Source organism: Protopterus annectens, chromosome 13.part0, assembly GCF_019279795.1.
Source record: "Protopterus annectens isolate FY-2018-M chromosome 13.part0, PAN1.0, whole genome shotgun sequence".
Taxonomy (NCBI): Eukaryota; Metazoa; Chordata; order Ceratodontiformes; family Protopteridae; genus Protopterus; species Protopterus annectens.
The window spans coordinates 876,815,003-876,833,984 of NC_056747.1; the positions used below are offsets into that span (position 1 = coordinate 876,815,003).

The window sequence follows — 18,982 nt, forward strand, 5'->3', positions numbered from 1 at the left end:
TGCTTGTAGGTGATATTGGTCTATTAGCCTCACATGAAGGTGATCTCTAATATATATATGGAAGCAAGTCATTTTTAAGATTAAAGTGTCCTGGATGAAGAGCAGCATAAAACAGTGGCCTGGTTTCTCCTAGAAAACAATTGACTGCCCTCTACATTTATTTTCGGGGGGGGGGGTAACAATTAATTTGCTACAGTTTAAGTATCTTGAGGCCTTATTCCCTAGTGAAGGTAGTATGGATCATAAGACTGACCAGTGGATGGGTACAGCAGAGGCATACTGCTGGTATTGTACTAGACTGTGGTAGTGAAGCCAGAAATACTTCAGAAAAATCTTTTGATTTAGACTCAAACATGACAGATTAATGCCATCACATCTTACATCACTCATAAATAGAGCTGCAAAGCAAAAGGTTAGTCATAAGATGACTTATCAGTGTATGTCTACATATTCATCTGTAGTCATGAGCTTTAAATAGTCACTGTGAGGATACAGATAAAATAGAAGTGAGGTTCCTTCACACAGTAGCCAGATCCAACCCACAATAGCACGAGCAGAACAGAAATTCAGGAGAATTTTGGAGTACAAGTACTTTTCTTTCATGCTGTAGGGAGTCAGCTGAGGTTGTCTGGGCACTTTGTAAACATGTCCTCTTTAGTGTCTTTGTAGGAAATGAACAAGGCACAGTCCACTGGAAGGAGACCCAAGACAGACCCAGGCTTAGTAGGCTTAGTCGGATGGTTTGTGTTTCTCAGATGCCCTGTGAATGCCTGTGGATGCCACAGAATAAGCTTACAAAATGAGTGGATAGAGGACGGTTTGAGAGACAGTGGTATGTAGAGGCTGTGAGAATGAGAATTTAATGCTTAGCCTACACTTCATTTATCAAACAGAATTTTTCAGACTGAAATTATCTGCCCTTAACACTTTGTGCTTGCAGTGGCTGCATCCTTCTCCCATCATAACTCTTCCACTCTACATGTTGTGTTTGCATTTGCCATTGTAGCCTGATTTGTGCCAGAAAAGGACCTGATTAACAAAAATAGATAAAACAATAATAATGTAAGGGGAAAGGCAGTCAGTATGGCATTATTATAGGGAGGTAATAATCATTTCTTCCCAGGCCCCCCTCTGAAAATGGGTTCTTTCCCAGTCAAACTTATCCGGTAAACAAATGCTAAATAAATAAATAAATGAATAAAATGTCCTTTGGCTTGAAATCTGTATCTTTAATATGTGGATCAAGAAGACAGCTAAAGGAGTTCTCTGAAAACTTTTCCTAACAGGAAAAACTTGGATATTAAATTATAAGAATAATGTCATAGAGATCAGATGCAGAACTTTAAAGCATCTTCAGTACGATGTTACATGAGATATGCATGCAATTCTATGCCTTCTTACAGATGACAGAAAATACCATTTTTGCAGTTGTAACAATAATGGTATGAATTTAATAAAATTATGTCTACACTGATTAAATATGTGAGCATGTATGCAATAAAAATTCCAGGAATGATCCATCAGTATCTAAAACCATCCATAGTAGAGGCACATGAGATATATGCAAATGACCCCTTGATGACATGCCAGTGTTTCAGCTACATGGCTTTTGAATCCCTATGACTCTTTAATTTCACTTTTCAAAAGTCTTAACTGGTTTACTTAGGCCAATGAAGCAAAACCCCACTAACTGTAAATATATAATATTTCACCAACTTTCTGAGCTTTTCGGTGCAGCATAAATGGATTGTTTGGCCATACTTAAGAAACACAGATCTTAACAAACAAGCTTGATGCCCATGACATTAGGTTGACTGCAAAATACTCCAAATAACATCCAAAGCAAATAGTAAAAATGTCAGACAGACAAATCATTTAGTAAAAATTCCAAGTAAGATCCAGCAAAGCAAAAGTCTTTACTCTGCAATACCTTAAATCTCCTGCAGTGGAGGCCTGTCAACTCCATGACTCCTGAATGCTCATCACTTTTAAGTTTCACTTTTGTAATTCTTCACAGGCATATTCAGGCCAGCTTGTAAGCTCTGTATTTCTAAAGTATCACTAAAGTATCCACTTATGCTGTACCGATACGCTCAAAGGGTGAAACATGACATGTCTACAGGTAATTGGATGTGGCTTTATTGGTCTGATTGTACCAGTATTTTTTTCAAATGTACTTGAATAATAATCTAAAACTGATAACCTTTCTACCTTCTGTTTAAATATAAATTTGAATCACTTTATCTATATACCACTCCATAGAGACTCTTATAATATTATGTCTTAATTAAAAGATAAACAAAAGAATTACCTTATTTTTGAGTGAATTACTATATTACTTCCATATAAACTGGAACTAGACTAAACAATTCTCTAAGTTTTTTTAATTATTCACTTTAGCAGTGACATTTTTCTTTCCTAATGTCAATATAATATTGAATGTGAGTTCTAATTTCTTTATAGTAATTTCTAAGTATGTTTAGTACATAAAGAGATCTTGTTTTTTACTTTATCATTACTGCTTGCAATACTCAACACTAGTATTCTGTATCACCAATAATATAATGGTTGAGTGACAATAGGGACAATATTTTCTGGAAGTTTATAACAGTAACATCAGTAGTGTCACCATTACTGCTGCCACAATTATTAGTCACACGTGATGAAGGAGAAGACATTGATTTGGAGATTCCTAATCATTGTGTACAGTGCATTTTCCAACACATTTCTTAATTTGGTTAACTATTAAAAAAATATGAAGAATAATACTATCAGTTTATTCCTACCCTTCATGCTTGTGAATGGCTGCTACTTGCATATGATATTAAAGTTTAAAATTATATTACCATATCTCCATGATCTTGCTTGTATCATCTGAATCCCACTTAATTCATTTGAAGATTATGGCACTGCACCTGTTTCTTTGAACCATATATTTATTGTGATATATATATATATATATATATATATATATATATATATATATATATATATGTTTATATATATTCAGGTTGAAAAACTAAGGACTATATACTTCTGTGTTGAAAAACAGCCATGTATCTGGATTATTCATGTTAACAACTTGCATTAGATGATAAAATACACAGCATGGAAGATGCATATGGATATATTCCAAATTGATTTTATATTCCATGTGAGAAATAGTCATTTGAATAACATATTCATGTATAAATGGTTCTGTTTATGAGTAAGGTTTATGAGTAAGATTATAAAAGACTACATTAATCTGGGAAAATTATGAACACTGCATTAACTCATATCTTTAAATCTACCCCTTAGATGCTTTGTAACTTACCTTGTGTGACTATTCATTTTTTCTGGATTACTACACGTGAAAAAAATGAAAGTGTTTGACATTCAAAACTATTTTAGTAACAAAATCATCTTAATGCATTAAGTGCAAAATTGTAAATTGCAGAGTTGTGCATATGTGTGTGTGTTGTTATTTGTGAGACAGTGCATATCCTTCAGGAATACTATGCAGACCAGTTACAAGTGAAACATTTCTTATTTTGTATGTGATACTCACCATCACAATAACAGGAGATATAGAAAAAAGAGAGTCATGTCTCACTGCTTTCTTTTCACTACATTATGTAACATTGTACTTACTGTAAATATTATACAGGCTGCAATATCTTGTCATGGTTACACTTACAGAGGAACCCAAACAAATTTGCATATATATGTTTCTGTTTATGGAGCTATCTCACGATAAGACTCATAAGGTGAAGCGGTATATCTGAAATGAAAAGCAATAAAAAAAAAACAAGCAACAAACAAGCAAACAGCAGCATTTATCAGAAGATAACATTGATTTTCCCGAAAAACTTAGACAAATAAATGTTTTCACACCAGTGTCTTGATAAAGTTACTGTGCTAGGGTGAAAGTGTTTACAATCATCTGTGTAATGGTTCTGTTAACTGAGAACTGAAGAAGGGGAGATATTCATGACAAGTGTTGTATTATTGTCAGAAATATCAGGTTACACTGTAAAATGAAACAATGCAAATGATTGGCTATCCAGTGATCCCAGTGGATGGATATACTAAAACCTCATTATCCACATGTCTTATGTTACAGGATTAGTGGCTTGAGAAATAGCCTTGAAATTGCCTAGGTAATTGGTATCTTGATATATGTCATTGAGACAGGCAAATAATTATTTGGACTCAGGATGAAACTTCCTGCCGATATTGAATAGGATTTGTCATATAGGTTTTATCCAACTGGATGTCAATGCACATCAGAGATGCTTTCTCCAAATGCTTGTTAAGTAAATCTGAAGTCACTGAATGTGCAATGCAGTGCTACACATTTCTCTGTATTTACATACTTGAAGATTAGTATAACATGGAGGCTATAAAAGAGGGCCTTCATATATTTGCAAAGTGCAAGCAAGCAAACGCTGATCTTATACACTGTCTGACTTGGATTTTCATTTTGGTTAACATTGGACAGAATTAGTTTTGCTGTAAAGTTGTATAACCAATTGCTTTGGATTCATGCCATTTGTTTTGTAAGGCACAGCTGAGGTATGATGCCTCTAGATTGCCTACAATCTAAATGTAGGGATTAAGGTGCGAGGAATTGTAGGTATTAAATATTTACTAGAGTTTACCTAAAAGGGACAGGTATCTGCTGTTCAGAAGGAGGGCTTGGGTGGTACATATCTTTATGTTGTTCTGGCATGTAAGTAATTGAATTAATCCTCTTCCACTGAAATGTAACTGTTAAGTTACATTTTAACATGTTAGGAATTAAGGTAAAGTTTGTAGTATGTTAGTGCTTCTTTTGTGGCCTGTTTTCTTTCTTGTAGTTGACTTCATTATGTAAATGCAGATTACTCATACTGGATATCTTGCATGAAGGCAAAAGAAATTACACTCATCTGTAAGACTGCATTCTCCATCCTTTACTATGAATGTGTGTGTGTTTCTGTGTGCGGTCTGTCTGCTCATTTTTGTATTCATAGAAAAGCAGTATTCTGTATTGGACTACTCCCTACCACATGAAACTTAAGAAATATATTATAATATCATTTTTTTGCAGAGATACAACATTTCCTCACAGAAAAGACATCATTAAAACAAGAAGCTATTATCTAGCAGTACAATTTCCAACTGGTTAAGAAACCATGCTTTCTAATGAAGTCATGCATTTTGTGATATTCCATTTCTCCTTCCTGAGTAGCTATATTTGACCGAATACTGCAACTGCTTTTTAAGATTAATCAATGTTTGTATTACCTCCTGTCTTGTCATCTATGCCTAGTCACCATCTTTACACCATAATAGCATTGAAAATCACAATATTTGCCTACTTTCAATAGATTAAACTTATTGCCATCATGTTTATCATTTATATACATGCATTTAATAACACATAACATTTCTCATACTCCATTACTGAATAGTAAAAAGTGTTTTCAATTTGTTTGGATAAACTGCTCTAATTACAAAGTTGGATAATTGATAACACCTTTATTAAATTATCACTCAAGACAAAGGCAAACATACATTAATATAAATGAAAACAAACCATATCAACAGATTTCCAGTTGCATATACTATACATCACGTTATTTTTTATAACTATCATCAGTCTAACATTACATAAATTGCTCAATTCCTGCCTTCCGTTAAACCTCACTCCTCCTGTTGAACATTATTCTGCATGCATTGTTCACACAATTTCCATTTATTTCTGTGTAATTTGTCCCTTTCCTTTACAAAAGAGCCAACTTCCAGTTCATTTATCTCTGTTACAATATTCAGTACTTCTAAAACATTTGGCTTAGAATTTGATTTTCATTTTTAGTATTTGCTTTTTTGGCAGCCACCAAAATTAAACTTAGCAAAGTCTTACTATATCTACAACATTCAGATACTATGCCCCACCTCAACAGAATCATTTTTTAAGTTACACCTATTTGCTCATCTAATATTTCTGACAAAGTACTCTGAAGGGAATTTTTAAAGTCTGCCAACTTATTACAGTCTCAGAACACATGTTCCCAGTTATCTTTTTCTTCCTCATCACAACTCTCCATCATTTGCAATCTACCTGATGAAAAATTATTTGGAGTCTACATGGGGGTATAAAATACCTATGCAAACACTTCCAAGTAAAAATCTTCCATCTTCCAGACTTTGTTGCATACTTAGGAGTTATAGATATGTCCTCCCATTGTTCTCTTATAAATTGCTTATCCAGTCTCTCTTCCCAATATTTTCTAACCTCCTCCAATTGATTTGTGCAGTTATCATGCAATATTTTATATGCCTACTAATTATCACTTTTTTAACAGCAGCTTTTGTTCTAGATTCAACTAAAAACTCTACCAGAGCAGGTTTTTCATTTAGGATTCAACTATCCTTTCTCTTTTCCTGTACTATGATATCAATCTCTGATAGGGCAGGCAGTGTCTAACATAGTTCAAATGAATTCTTGGCCTCATTCCATTCTATTACCATACCCTCTCTAGTTATTTCCTCCCAATACCTTGGTTTCTTTGTCAGTTGTTTCCCATAAATTCCAGCCTCCTCTTGCCTAATCCCTTTACCCCTACTTACAGTCATCCCTATTGGCAAAATCACCTTTCTCCATTCTTATATTGGCTTAGTTCTTAGCATACTTTCTGGTTATTCTCTTTAAGGATCTGCATCTAAACTCCCACTTTCTCCTCATTTGTTGATTTTCTCCCTGCTTCATCATCATCCCTTTCCACTTTGAATTATAACTTTCCATTTGTGTGTGTGTATATATATATATATATATATATATATATATATATATATATATATATATATATATATGAAAAAAATGTGTAGCTCTAAATATCCCTTCAAATCAGGTAATCCTAAATACCTTGTTTACAACTTCTCCTTTGGTTGATAAAATATGCCTGATCTATATATAAAACTAAAGGGACTAAAACACCTTCGCTACTTGTATTTTGCTAGACATACACATAAAAAGAACTTCCAGTTTCTAGGTTTTTGTATTATCTTTTGTTTAGTCTCTTCCCATATATCCTTAGTAGCTGTACCAGAAGCCTTTTTAATCTATATTCCTAAATACTTCATCTTATTGTGCTCCCATAAGTGTATTGCTGAACCAATTCATAGTTTAGGTACAAAATTTACGGCTACCACCTTTGTTTTATTTTAATTAATATTATATCCCAACACTGGATGAGTTTTAACTATATCACCTAATGAATAACTTTATATTTGTATGAGATATTGCATTCAAAGGTACAACTTTAACTAAAAAATAGAAGTAAATTCTGAATATCCATACCTACTTATGAGAATAAGTTGCAACTACTCATATTAAGTATTTTAACAAAACAATATAGATAATTGAAGAAAGGAAGGAAAACTTTAAGGGTGATCACAATGAGAATATCCTTAAACATAAGAAAATACTTGCAATTTTAGTATCACTTGCTTTTTATTCCATAGAGAATAATAAGCACATCTGAAAAATAGAGCTTTCAGTATAATATATACTCATTCAGTTTTGTAACAAGAGCATTTTAGTTCTTAAAAATTGGAGACACTTTTCAGTACTCAGTAATGGAGCAATGGAAATGATCTCTATTACTAAGCATATTATATATAAATGATAAAAATGATGGTCATGAAGATTCTGATTTTGCCGACATTGCAGTAAATGTTTAATAAACACAACTTCTGAGTCTATAACTAGAAATTTACTTTAAATGTCCCTATTATGAACACATAAATCTAAACAACAGGTATTATTAAATTAGAAGGTACACATTACTTTGCTGCACCTTCCTAATACATGTAATAACCATTGGTTATTTGGTATAGTATATGATTAATGCAAACCAGTTTGTAACACTTAAGTATATTTTTTCATACAATGACAAAAACAATGGTTTTCAAGCTAAACTGTACATTTGATCTCACAGAAAGATTTAAATTATTTTTGTATCCTTAAATAATTAGGAATGCATTTAAACATATGAATATGATTTTCTATTGAATGATCTTTAGACAGGATCCCTGAGGAAGACTTTTGTTTTGAAACATTTGTTATTTTCACAGGAAATATGTATTAGTTTTATGAATAATCTAAAGTACCTGGTTTTAAAATGAAAATAATGGAATTATAGCTTAGGTTATGTACACAAATAGTATACTTAATGCATGCATGTACCCTATTCATTATATAATATACAGCAATTAATTAGAATATTTAATAGCTTTATACCTTATTTGGCAAAATGCCAGAAATTGTCAGAGAGGTTGGTTAGCAAGTTTAGATCTCCCCCTATCTTTCAAATGCTGTCATGACTTCCTGCAAAGGAATGCAAGTCATGAGTTAACTCTGCTAGTAATAAATGGTAACACCCTGCTCTTTTTCTGTGTTATCCCTGCAGACTCCTCCCCATAAATTTTCTTGTTTGCCCCTCCTTCTAACCCTTTAATCTTTCCTACAAAATTAGTTTTGTCATAAAATTGTAAGAGCCTATTAGTCTTTGCTCTCCTGTACTATTTATACCTTCTTATCTCTATATTACCATCTCTTTCTTCTCTTTATATACACTCTTAGTATAATCCTATACTTTTCAAAGTTCAGTCCCTTCATTTCAGTTGCAGTTTGATTTAGGATATTTCCTTTAGCTTGACCAAGACAACTTTACTCATGGAAACCTAAGTAAAACAATTTAGCTCTCTGCACTTCATCTAAAATCCCTCATCAGGAGTCTATGTGCTGAAGATTAACAACACATAAATACATCATCTAGTGTTTCAGGAAACATATACAACACACACACACACACACACACACACACACACACACACACACACACACACACACACACACACACACAGAGACAAGGCACACTTGAAAAAACAAAAATTAAGCACCTTTCTAATGTAACATTACTTACTAAAATTGTGTAAAGTCTTATCTCCTTGAGTACAAACAAGCCCAGCAAAAAAATTAATGTAAACCATATTTCCAAAGCTGGCATTAAAACAAAAAGTGCATAATGTAATTAAAATTACTTATCTGCTTTTCCCCCTAAAATTTAGCAAAATAGTATTTTTAACTAAAATCTGCATTAAATTCAGCCACTCTTCTTAGTTAACAACATTCAGATCAATCAATAAAAGTGATCCTGCACAAAGCTACCTAGGATGTTACAAAAGCAAGTGAAATACTGACTGTCACAAAGCAAAAACACTAGAAGCACTGTACCTTAAAAATGAAGCCTTCTGCTCACACAAGGAGCTACTCCAAAGTAAAATAAGTATTCCTTGAAGAATGTAAGTTCTTCTCTGGTTAGCAAATTGTGGGGAGGTAGCCAATATCTTGCCTGAGCTGCTGCTGTAGATCTTACTTCCAAGAAAGAAAGCTAGACAAAGAGCAGTTCAGGGGCAAATGGCTGCTTTTTATATGACTTTTTTCCATTTAATGCCAACCCCTCCCTATGACCCTCCTATTTTGTACTTCAGTGGGTAGGCTAAGAAGAGAGGATGTGAGAGATTTTTTTTATGTTTAGTGTTGTATTTCAGCAGTATTAAAAAAACAGAATTAAAAGTTACTCTGACACATTGTGGAACAGCTCCCCCTACTGTAGTGGAAGTAAAAATATACAGAAAAAAAGTTTTTTTAACAATATAAATATACATATACATATGCATATGCCTGTAGTTATTGATTGCTATAGCTGATCACACTGCTGAATAATATCAAATAAATAAATAAATATTTAAACTGAAATTTTATGAAACATGACATAAATGGCCTTCATTACTTGTTGTCTTTTACAAATCATGCTTATTTTTTAAGAAATGAGCATCACCACATCACCAATAATTTGGTAAACTCCAAGCAGCAAAAAATTGCATTACTATGTTACAGCATTAGAATTATATAATGTAAGTTAACACAATTTATTCCCTGATGTAAAATAAATATTTAGTAGAATTGAAAAGTTTAGAAATGTAGCACTATGCATGCAAACATATGTTTTTTCTCATAAGCCCTTTGCAGACTATCCTTAAGCAGGGCTAAAAAACTTGAGGTACAGGACAAAATGTTAAAGACATTTAAACAACTGCAGCTGAAAATGGTGATCTCTGATTACTTTTCTTAACAAGAAGAACTTGGAGAATAAGTCATTAACAAGAAGAGTGTCACAGAGAGCCTACATAGGACAAAATCTGAACATATCCAGTATGATTTTAAGTGAGATATGCCCACAGTGGCATTCCTTTTAACAGATGCTAAAAAATACCATGTGTTGTTACAATGATAATGGTATAAAATGAATGCAATAATGTCTAAACTGATTAAATATGTAAGCATGTATAGAAAACCTTTGCAAGCTTATTTTTATCAATGCATCACAGCATGTATGAAATATCATCTGAAAAAAGCATATTACTTTCTCAGCACACTGACCCAAGAATGTGCAATATGTAAACAATAAAATAAAACACAGTATGCATTACAGATTCCTTATAGATATCAAGATGGAAGTAGTGATACTTTGATCCATCTAATAAGAGTATCCCATCACCTTTCACTATTGTATTAGGAACACCAATCGAACATGAATAGGGTGCCTTATTACACTTGTGAAATGGATAATGGTGACTCTGGTTGATTTTTTTTTCTGTGCATGAAACCATTTACTTAGATGACATAAAGAACACTGGACTAGCTAAATTGTATTTTTAAGCCTGTCATTTCAGAAGTGTATTTTCAGTACTACATATAGCATATCATGTTTATAGACATGCACTATTTGGAGTAGAGAGGCTATATTTTGGAAAATGGAATGCACAAGCTCTCAATGTCTTTGTTCATAAATTCCAGAAAAAGCAAAAAATAATGGAGAGACAAAGGCCCAAAATCATGGATGATTTGTAAATCTTAAAGTGATTAATTTGGGAAGTTAATAGAACAACAGGCTTTGCATTAACATGCATTTTCTGATGAATGAGAATTGTGAAGTTGCAATGGCTAGCATTATTGACTGTTATACCCAGTGATTTGCCAGTAAATCAAAAACTTTATGAAGGTCAGTACAAAACCAGGGTCATTTTGCAAAATTAGGGCCAGCTGAAAGCTATGGGTGCTCAGTTTCAAAAATCTTGGCTGTCACTGTCTGTACACTGTGTGTGGGGTATTAAGAAGGGTGACACACCCTTATAAACAGTATTAACATAAAATGCAGTTTGCAGATGTAGTTGACTGAGAATTTGCATGCCAAAGGACAAGTAATTTATTTTAATAGTCATACACTTAACATGACAGACATGTTCCAAAATTGATTTATGCAGGGACTAGGCATTGTAAAATTATGCTGCATTTTGTTAACTAGGTGGAGCTCAGTGGGGAGCACAGTGGGCATAGGTCTATTTTCAAGGTGAGCATGGGTTGATATTTATAATGACTGGGACCGATTTGACCTGGAAATTGGGTTAATACCCTGCTCATTGGAATACTGAGTCACTCTACTTATTTTCATAAGAGGAACATACAGGATAGTGAAGGGTGTAGAGGATGGTGAAAGGCTGAAGGAGACTAGAGGAAACCACTAATTGAAACCAATGAGAGATGTAAAAAGGAGGCATGTTGCAGATATTTGCTATTAAACGCACTTTCTCTGAAATGGGTTATACTAGTTGTGATGAGAATGGAGCAATTTTTGATATTGTTATAAGTAGCAGATCCACTAGTACCCACTGTTGATCGTGTACCTTTGATGGAAACTATTGATCTCATGGACTCATGTACTATACAGAAACCTGTTAACTCTTTATGCAAAAATGTTTATTATTTATTTATTTATTTGACATTTGTTGACCAGGTATGTCCATCTGAGCATGAGCCCTTTTTCAGCTGAGGATCACAGAGAAAAGCTCCACAAAGAGTTTACATAGCAATTACAAATAGAAATATTCTTTGAGACTATACAAAGTATTTAGGACAGAGAAAAGCTCCACAAGCTTTTTTGCAAATAAAAGTATTCTTTGAGATTATATAGAGCATTTCAGGCAGTCATTAATTTAGCCTATTTTTACAAAATAAAAGTATTCTTTGAGAATATATTGAGCATATAAAACAGTCATTAATCTAGCTTAAACTTGCAAACATATGCAGAACAGGACTTAAATCAGGAGTGCACTCTGTTACAATGACTCTTGGGGGTGGTTAAGTATGATGTGTGCACATTAGTTAAGTGAGGTAGAACAAGAGCTGACGTAGTTTTAAGATCAGATAAAGCAGGTTAAGCAAGCCATAGAAGAGAGGGAGGGTACAGGCTAGAGAAGTTGTTTTGCAAAGATGCTAGACGAGGGGAGGGGGGTATGATTACGAGAAGAGTATGAGAGAAAAGAGGTTAAGTAGCATTTTTACAGTGACACATTCTGGAGCTTAGTAAGTGGCCTTACAGAGTTCTTTTGAATTGGAGAGTATCGGTTATTATTTTGATAGGCAGGGGTAGTTTGTTTCACGATAAAGCAGGAGTATAGCTATATAGATTTTGGCCTATTGATCTTTTGGCTTGTGTATTTTGAGGTGGTTTTGGTCAGAGCTCCTAAAGGTCATAGTAGGAGTGTATTGAGAGATGAGGGAGGAGAGGGCTTCTTGATGATGGAATGAATGTTGAGTAGTTGAGGAAGTAGGAGCCGGTGTGGGAATTTAAGCCAATTTAAAGACTTTAGAGAGAGACAGTGGTGTGAGTTATAGGGCTGGTTAGCAGTGAATCTAACTACTTTGTTAAAAGTGATTTTAAGCATGGCTCTTAGGGAGTATTGCAAGATTTGAGAGCCATAGAAATGACAGGAAAGAGTGTAGGCATAAGCAAGAGAGAGTCTGAAGTCTTTGATGAGAAATTTTATTTCTATATAGCAGACCTAATTTTTGGTAAGTCTTCTTGATGCACTGGTGAATATGCAGGTCGACTTTGAGTTGATCAGATGCAGGATTTAAATGAGCCATATAATGCTTAACTGACAAGTGACTGGATAAATTATAAGTGATGTATAATGTTTGCAACTACAGTTGTTTCAGTGATGTTTGTGATGTATAATGTTTGCAGCTAAAGTGGTGTCATTTTGTTTGTTTTTCATTTATATAAATGTAAGATTGCCTATGTCATACGTGATAATTTACTAAAGATGTTTAGTAAAAAAATTATGGTACCAAGGAGCTTGGTGTGCGTTTCTATCTTGATAACAGTACTATTATGAGAAGTGATAGAAAAAGTAGGTTTGAGATAAGTGAGTGATTTGGGGAGGAATATGAGAAGTATTTTTTTTGGGGGAGTGGGGTTGAGAATAAGTTGGCTGTTAGTAAGCCAGTTTTCAACAGAGTTGAAAGATTTTGGGTTAGACTGTGCAAATCTGCAAGATTATCAGCAGTACTGATGATTGTATGATTGTAGAGTTATCAGCATATTGTATAAGAGAAGATCGAGAGCAAGAGGTGTGCAGGCAGTTAGTGAAGATATTAAATAATAGAGGACCAAAGACTGAACCTTAAGGAACTCCCATTTTAGTAGGGATATAAGGTGGGAAAGAGGACAGCCATTTTACAGACTAATGTCTGTTGGAGAGATAGCTAGAGAACCATGCAATAGAGTGGCCAAAGAGACTGAGGTCAGAGAGTTTGGAAAGGAGTTTGTGGTGAGAGACAGTGTTGAAAGCTTTACAGAGGTCTAGAAAGAGGCAAGAGGTGAGTTTGTTATTATCTCTGTCTGGGGAGATAGTTTATGTAAAAGAGATAAGGGCAAGGAAGCTATGTTGGGTGGAAGTGAGTAGATTTTTATGAAGAAAATAGGCCAACAGTTGCTTGTGGATGCATTTTTCTAGTAATTTAGTGAGGGGAGACAGGATAAGTATTGGCTGGTAATTTAAGAGTTCAGTAGAGTTACGTCCTTTGTGGCTAGGTATTATAAAGAGTTGTTTCCAGATTGTCGGAACAGTAGATTCTGTGATGGACTGGTTGATAAGGGGGGAGATGGGTTAGGTTATAGAGTTAACAGCAAGCTTAAGAAAGAGGGAGGTAGTTGATCCACAGAGGGGGAGCATGGTTTTAGCTGGCTGAGCAAGGTTTTTATGTAACTAGTGGGAACTGCTTTGAGTGAAAAGGAGCTAGTTTGAATCGGAGTTGGTTCTGTGGTGTTAGATGAGTTGGTGGTCTGACCTAATTTACTGATGTTTTCAATAAAGCAGGAATTAAATATGGAGGCAGTTTCAAGGGGAGTGTTGTTAGGATGGGGATTTGGTGTTGTGGGGTTGCTAAGATGGAAGATCTTGTTGATAGTGTTCCAAAATTTTGGGGGGGGTTGTTCGGATGGCATGTCTGGGGTTTTAGGTAAAAAATTTTCTTGTTATTGTGCACATTTTTTTGTTAAATTACAAAGTTCTGTGTAGGTTTGGTGATGAATGGGGGATTTCATTTTGAGCCAGAGTTTCCAGGCATTGTCCTTCTTGAGCATAAGTGATTGAGTGAATTGAGACAGCCAGGATGAGAAGAGAGATTTAGCTTGGATTTTCCTAAGAGGAACTAGGTAGTTAAGTATGTTAAGACAAATGTGCTTAAATTTTTGTACAGCGTCATTCAGGGGTAAGTATGAAATGAAGGACTAGTTTATGGAGGAGACCGTGTTGTTAAATATGTCAATATTGAAATTTGAGAGGCTCCAACAGTCTTTGAATTTGTGGGGCCTAGTTTGTGGAAGGGAGAATCTTTGGATGCAGGTAGGAGAGCGGTCACTGATGGAATCTGGAAGTGTTTTAGGGTGGTGGTAAAGGGCAGTGTGGGATACAAGGATCCAGTCAATGATAGAACTGGATTGGTAGCCTTGTTGTAGTTGGTGGGGGAAGAGATAAGTTGGGAGAAGCCATGTAAGTTAATAAATGAGTTGGAGGAGTTTGATTTTAGGGATTGCCAGTTGATGTTGACATCACCCAGCAGAGTAATTCATTTAGGTGTTGAGAGTGAACCAGAGAGAACCTGTTCTAAAATGGGAATATTTTCATCGTGAGCAGTGTATATGAATAGTTAATGTTTTTGGTTGTTGAGTTTGCAGTTAATAACTAGATGTTCTGCAGGGTAAAATCTGGGGGATGAGATGGATAGAGGAGACAGTTTGAGGTGGTTGGAGTAAATTATGGCAACACCATCTCCTTTCTTATGGAGTCTGTCGGAGTGGAAGATGTTACACCCTGGAGGGAGAAATTCATTATCTGAGGTGTGAGGTTTGAGCCATGTTTCTATGAGAATTAAAATTAAAACCACAAAGCACAGCCAAGGACCAGAGTTTATTCCAACCACAAGTAAGCACTTTTGTCAAAAAGACTTCATCAGACATTTTGAAATACAACATGTGACCTCTTAAATACTCTCTGCAAAATCACATGACAAATTAAACACACTTAATAAAAAACATTAATTGAAACATCATGATAAAATATTTAGTAAAAATAAGTAAAAAATACATATTAAAAATAAATATAAATGCAGCCAATGATACAAAACATACTTACAATTTAAGTAATTTTAAATCATTTTAAATGTGCTCTCATCATTAGCAAGCTACTGATACTGATAACTTCATTTAAACCAGGTGGTACCATGGCATTGAGAAAAAATTTCCGCCATAACTCCCTTTCTTCTAACTTAATAGACCAAAGGCCACCCCTTGGATGCTGCTCCACCTGTTCTAAAACAGCATAATTCATAATTCATTGTAGTACATGGAGCTTTATCTGCTCGAAGTACTTCAAGTTTGAGTAAAAATGAAAAAAAAAAAAGGTAAGTGATTTACTGGCTTTCAAAGCATTAAAATATTTAGCGAGTGCTTTCAAGAAGGTAGTGCAACACTGTCCCTTATGTTTGCACTGACATTTAATGCCTCGCAACTATCCAGATTTTCACAGAATGTCCAGATTTTTGCCTCATATATTGGTTGTGTTCCTCATAAAGGCTATGGTTTCTGGACAAACAACTGAAGAATGAAGGCACTAAATAATGGCATACATTTAGATTTCAGACAATGTATCCTTCAGTAAAGCAGACAAACACACATACTGTTATTCTAGTAACTTTCTAGGATTAGAACAGGAAGTCAGGGACATGTTATTGGTGGACATCAGACAGAAACAAATCTTTTATTCTCACATTGTCATTTGTACTGGCAGATATTGCTGTCTACCATGGGACCCATCCTTAACAACTTAAACAGAAGGTGCTTAACAATTGTTGAGGTCAGGTCTCGTGTCGCTCTAGCACTTACCTGATTTGTCTTTTTCTGAATATTGCAGAGTAAACAGTGCAGTCCATGCAATAAAGAAGTGTTAAGGTGGATGCATGAGGGCATTTCAGTTCCTGTAATCATAGCCATGTGGTGGATAACACTGATAGGGATATCCAGTGCATAAGTTGAAATGTCAAGAGGGTATGGTATCAACCGCTATCAAAGCTAATGCTATTTTGGCACAACTGCTGAATTATTCACTATAGATTATATTTAGCAGGAAATTAAAGTTAAAAACATGACAGCTGGTTTATCCCTAAATGACATAAACTGAAATGCATGAACTGTACATAGGTTCATAGGTTCATAGGTTCATACTAGGCTATCTGCCCTAGGGCATTTATAAGCCTAGCCAGAGTGTGTTTGGCTTTCAACACCCATTTTAAATTAATTTTGCTATGCCCTTTTTCGAGGTTAGTATACTGTGCCTCTGTCTAACAGTGACACAGAAGTGACACCCAGGGTAACCCTACGATCTCCCATCCACTCATCAAGATTCCTCTTGAAGAGGGTCAATGAGGGACTCTGCCTAACCTGGACTGGGATTTTATTTCAGAGTGAAGGGAGCCTCTGGGTTATGAATTTGTCCCTCCAGCATGTCCTATTTATTTGAGTGATGAGGTTCAAGTCTCTCGAGCATGTAGCTCGACGGGATTTGGATTTTCTGAGGTGCAGCATGTCCATTAATTCCAGGTTGGACATGGCTTTATACGTCAGGCACAGATCGCCTCTGAGCAGGCGGTATGCCACTGAGTAGAGCTGGAGTTTCTTTAACCGGGCAGCATATGGCATCTGTTTGAGCCCTTTGATCCTCTTGGTGAGGTACTTTTGGGGTCTTTTCAGTTGCTGCAGGTGTCTGGTAAGGTACATCCCAAATGGGGCATTGTACTCAATTATGGGCCTGATGAGGGATGAGTAAAGAGGCACGATGACCTCCCCTGATCTAGATGTGAATCCCTTCATGATTAGGTGGGCTATATGAAATGTTTTTCTAACCACTTTGGCCACGTGGTTGTCAAATGAGAGATTGCTATCAACTTGGGTCCCCAGGTCCCTAATTACTTCTTCCATACTTAATGGATTACCACCTATGTGGTAATTTGTGGGCACTTTGTTTTTGCCAAAGGGGATGACTATACACTTTTTGGCATTTAGCTTGAGGCCATCGTTCTGGTACCAGTTGTCTGTTTCTATGAGGCCCTTTTGTAGGATGCTTGTGTCAGCTGGAGAGTCAATTATGGCACCCAGTTTGCAGTCATCTGCGAACTTGGTCAGCCGCAGTCCTTCCGTGTTGGCCTGTACCTCCGAGAAATATATGCCGAACAAGAGAGGTCCCAGGACTGAGCCTTGTGGGACGCCACTTGTAACTGGTTTGGAGTCTGACATGGCTCCAGCAATTCTAACCATGTGGGTTCTGTCCTTGAGCCAGTTTGCAACCCATCGAGCGACATAGGGGTTTATATTTAAGCTGGTGAGCTTATCTATAATGCCCAAGTGGGGTATTGTATCGAAGGCTTTTGCGAGGTCCAAGTAGGCTGTGTGGACCGCCTTCCCCTCGTCAATGGCCTTGGTGACTGTTTCAAAGAAATCAACCAGGTTTAAGAGGCAGGATCTGCCCTTAACAAAGCCGAACTGGGTAGGATCCAGTGTCTGTAGGTCCCCAATATCTTTATTTATGAGGTCCATGATCATCCTTTCCATAGCTTTGCAGACCAAGCTAGTCAGGCTTATGGGGCGATAGTTTCCAGGATCCATTGAGGCACCACCTTTGTGGAGAGGGACCACTGTTGCTGTACGCCACTCTTTGGGTACATATCCTGTAGTAAGGCTGAGATTGAACAGTAGTTTTATGTTTGGGTTTAGCTCTTCTTGGAGTTCATGTAGGACGCAGCCCGGGACACCGTCTGGTCCCATTGATGCTGTGTTTTTTGCTTTGGAGAGGGTGGCTCTTACCTGAGCATCTGAGATGTCAGAGGGGCAGCACTCTGCTGGGATAGATATTTTCCCTTTTGGTAGGGGGGGGAGTTTGCACTGAACCTGTCAGCTAGGATGTTGGCAATGTCTGTGGGTTCAGTGTATTTTTTGTCATTTTGGACTAATTCTGAGCATATCTGGGAATTCCCACCCAGGTTCCTAAAATAACTAAAGAAAGCCTTGTGATTATCCTTAGTGTCCTGTGCAATTTTTCTCTCAAAGCTGGTCTTAGACGATTTTATGAGTGCCCGTAGGTTTTTGCTAATACTGATCAGAGATGCCTTCCCTTTTTGGGATTTTGCTCTATCATGTAGTAGCTTCCTCCTTCTATTGTATAGTTTGTTTATGGCTGGGGTCCACCAGACAGGACGCCTGTCTTTGGAGGAATGGGTCTTGGTTTTATTTGGGATTGCATGATCCATGCATTCCTGAAGGTGTTCATAGAATGCGTTTATAAAGGATTCTGCCGTCTGGGCCGTATTTTCCACAGGCCTGTGGGCTTTGAAGGATTCCACCTTGGTTTTGAGGAGTGTGAAATTTGCTTTACAGAAGTTTTTCACTGTGGTTTTTTCTGGGCAGGGGGTGGGGTCGGGATGTGAATATCCAGTGAGATTAGTTTATGGTCTGATCTTACCAGTGAGGGATACTCTTCTGGTCTGGAGCAT

General features: G+C 36.0%; 1 protein-coding gene across 1 annotated transcript in view; it reads right to left on the reverse strand.

Moving 5' to 3' along the window:
* Window positions 1-9,420, reverse strand: part of LOC122787739 — a 31,571-nt gene extending 22,151 nt beyond the window's left edge. Inside the window, exon 1 of the mRNA XM_044054605.1 lies at window positions 9,266-9,420. The gene's annotated coding sequence lies outside the window, so the exon portion shown is untranslated. The remainder of the gene's footprint in view (window positions 1-9,265) is intronic.
* Window positions 9,421-18,982: the final 9,562 nt, after the last annotated feature.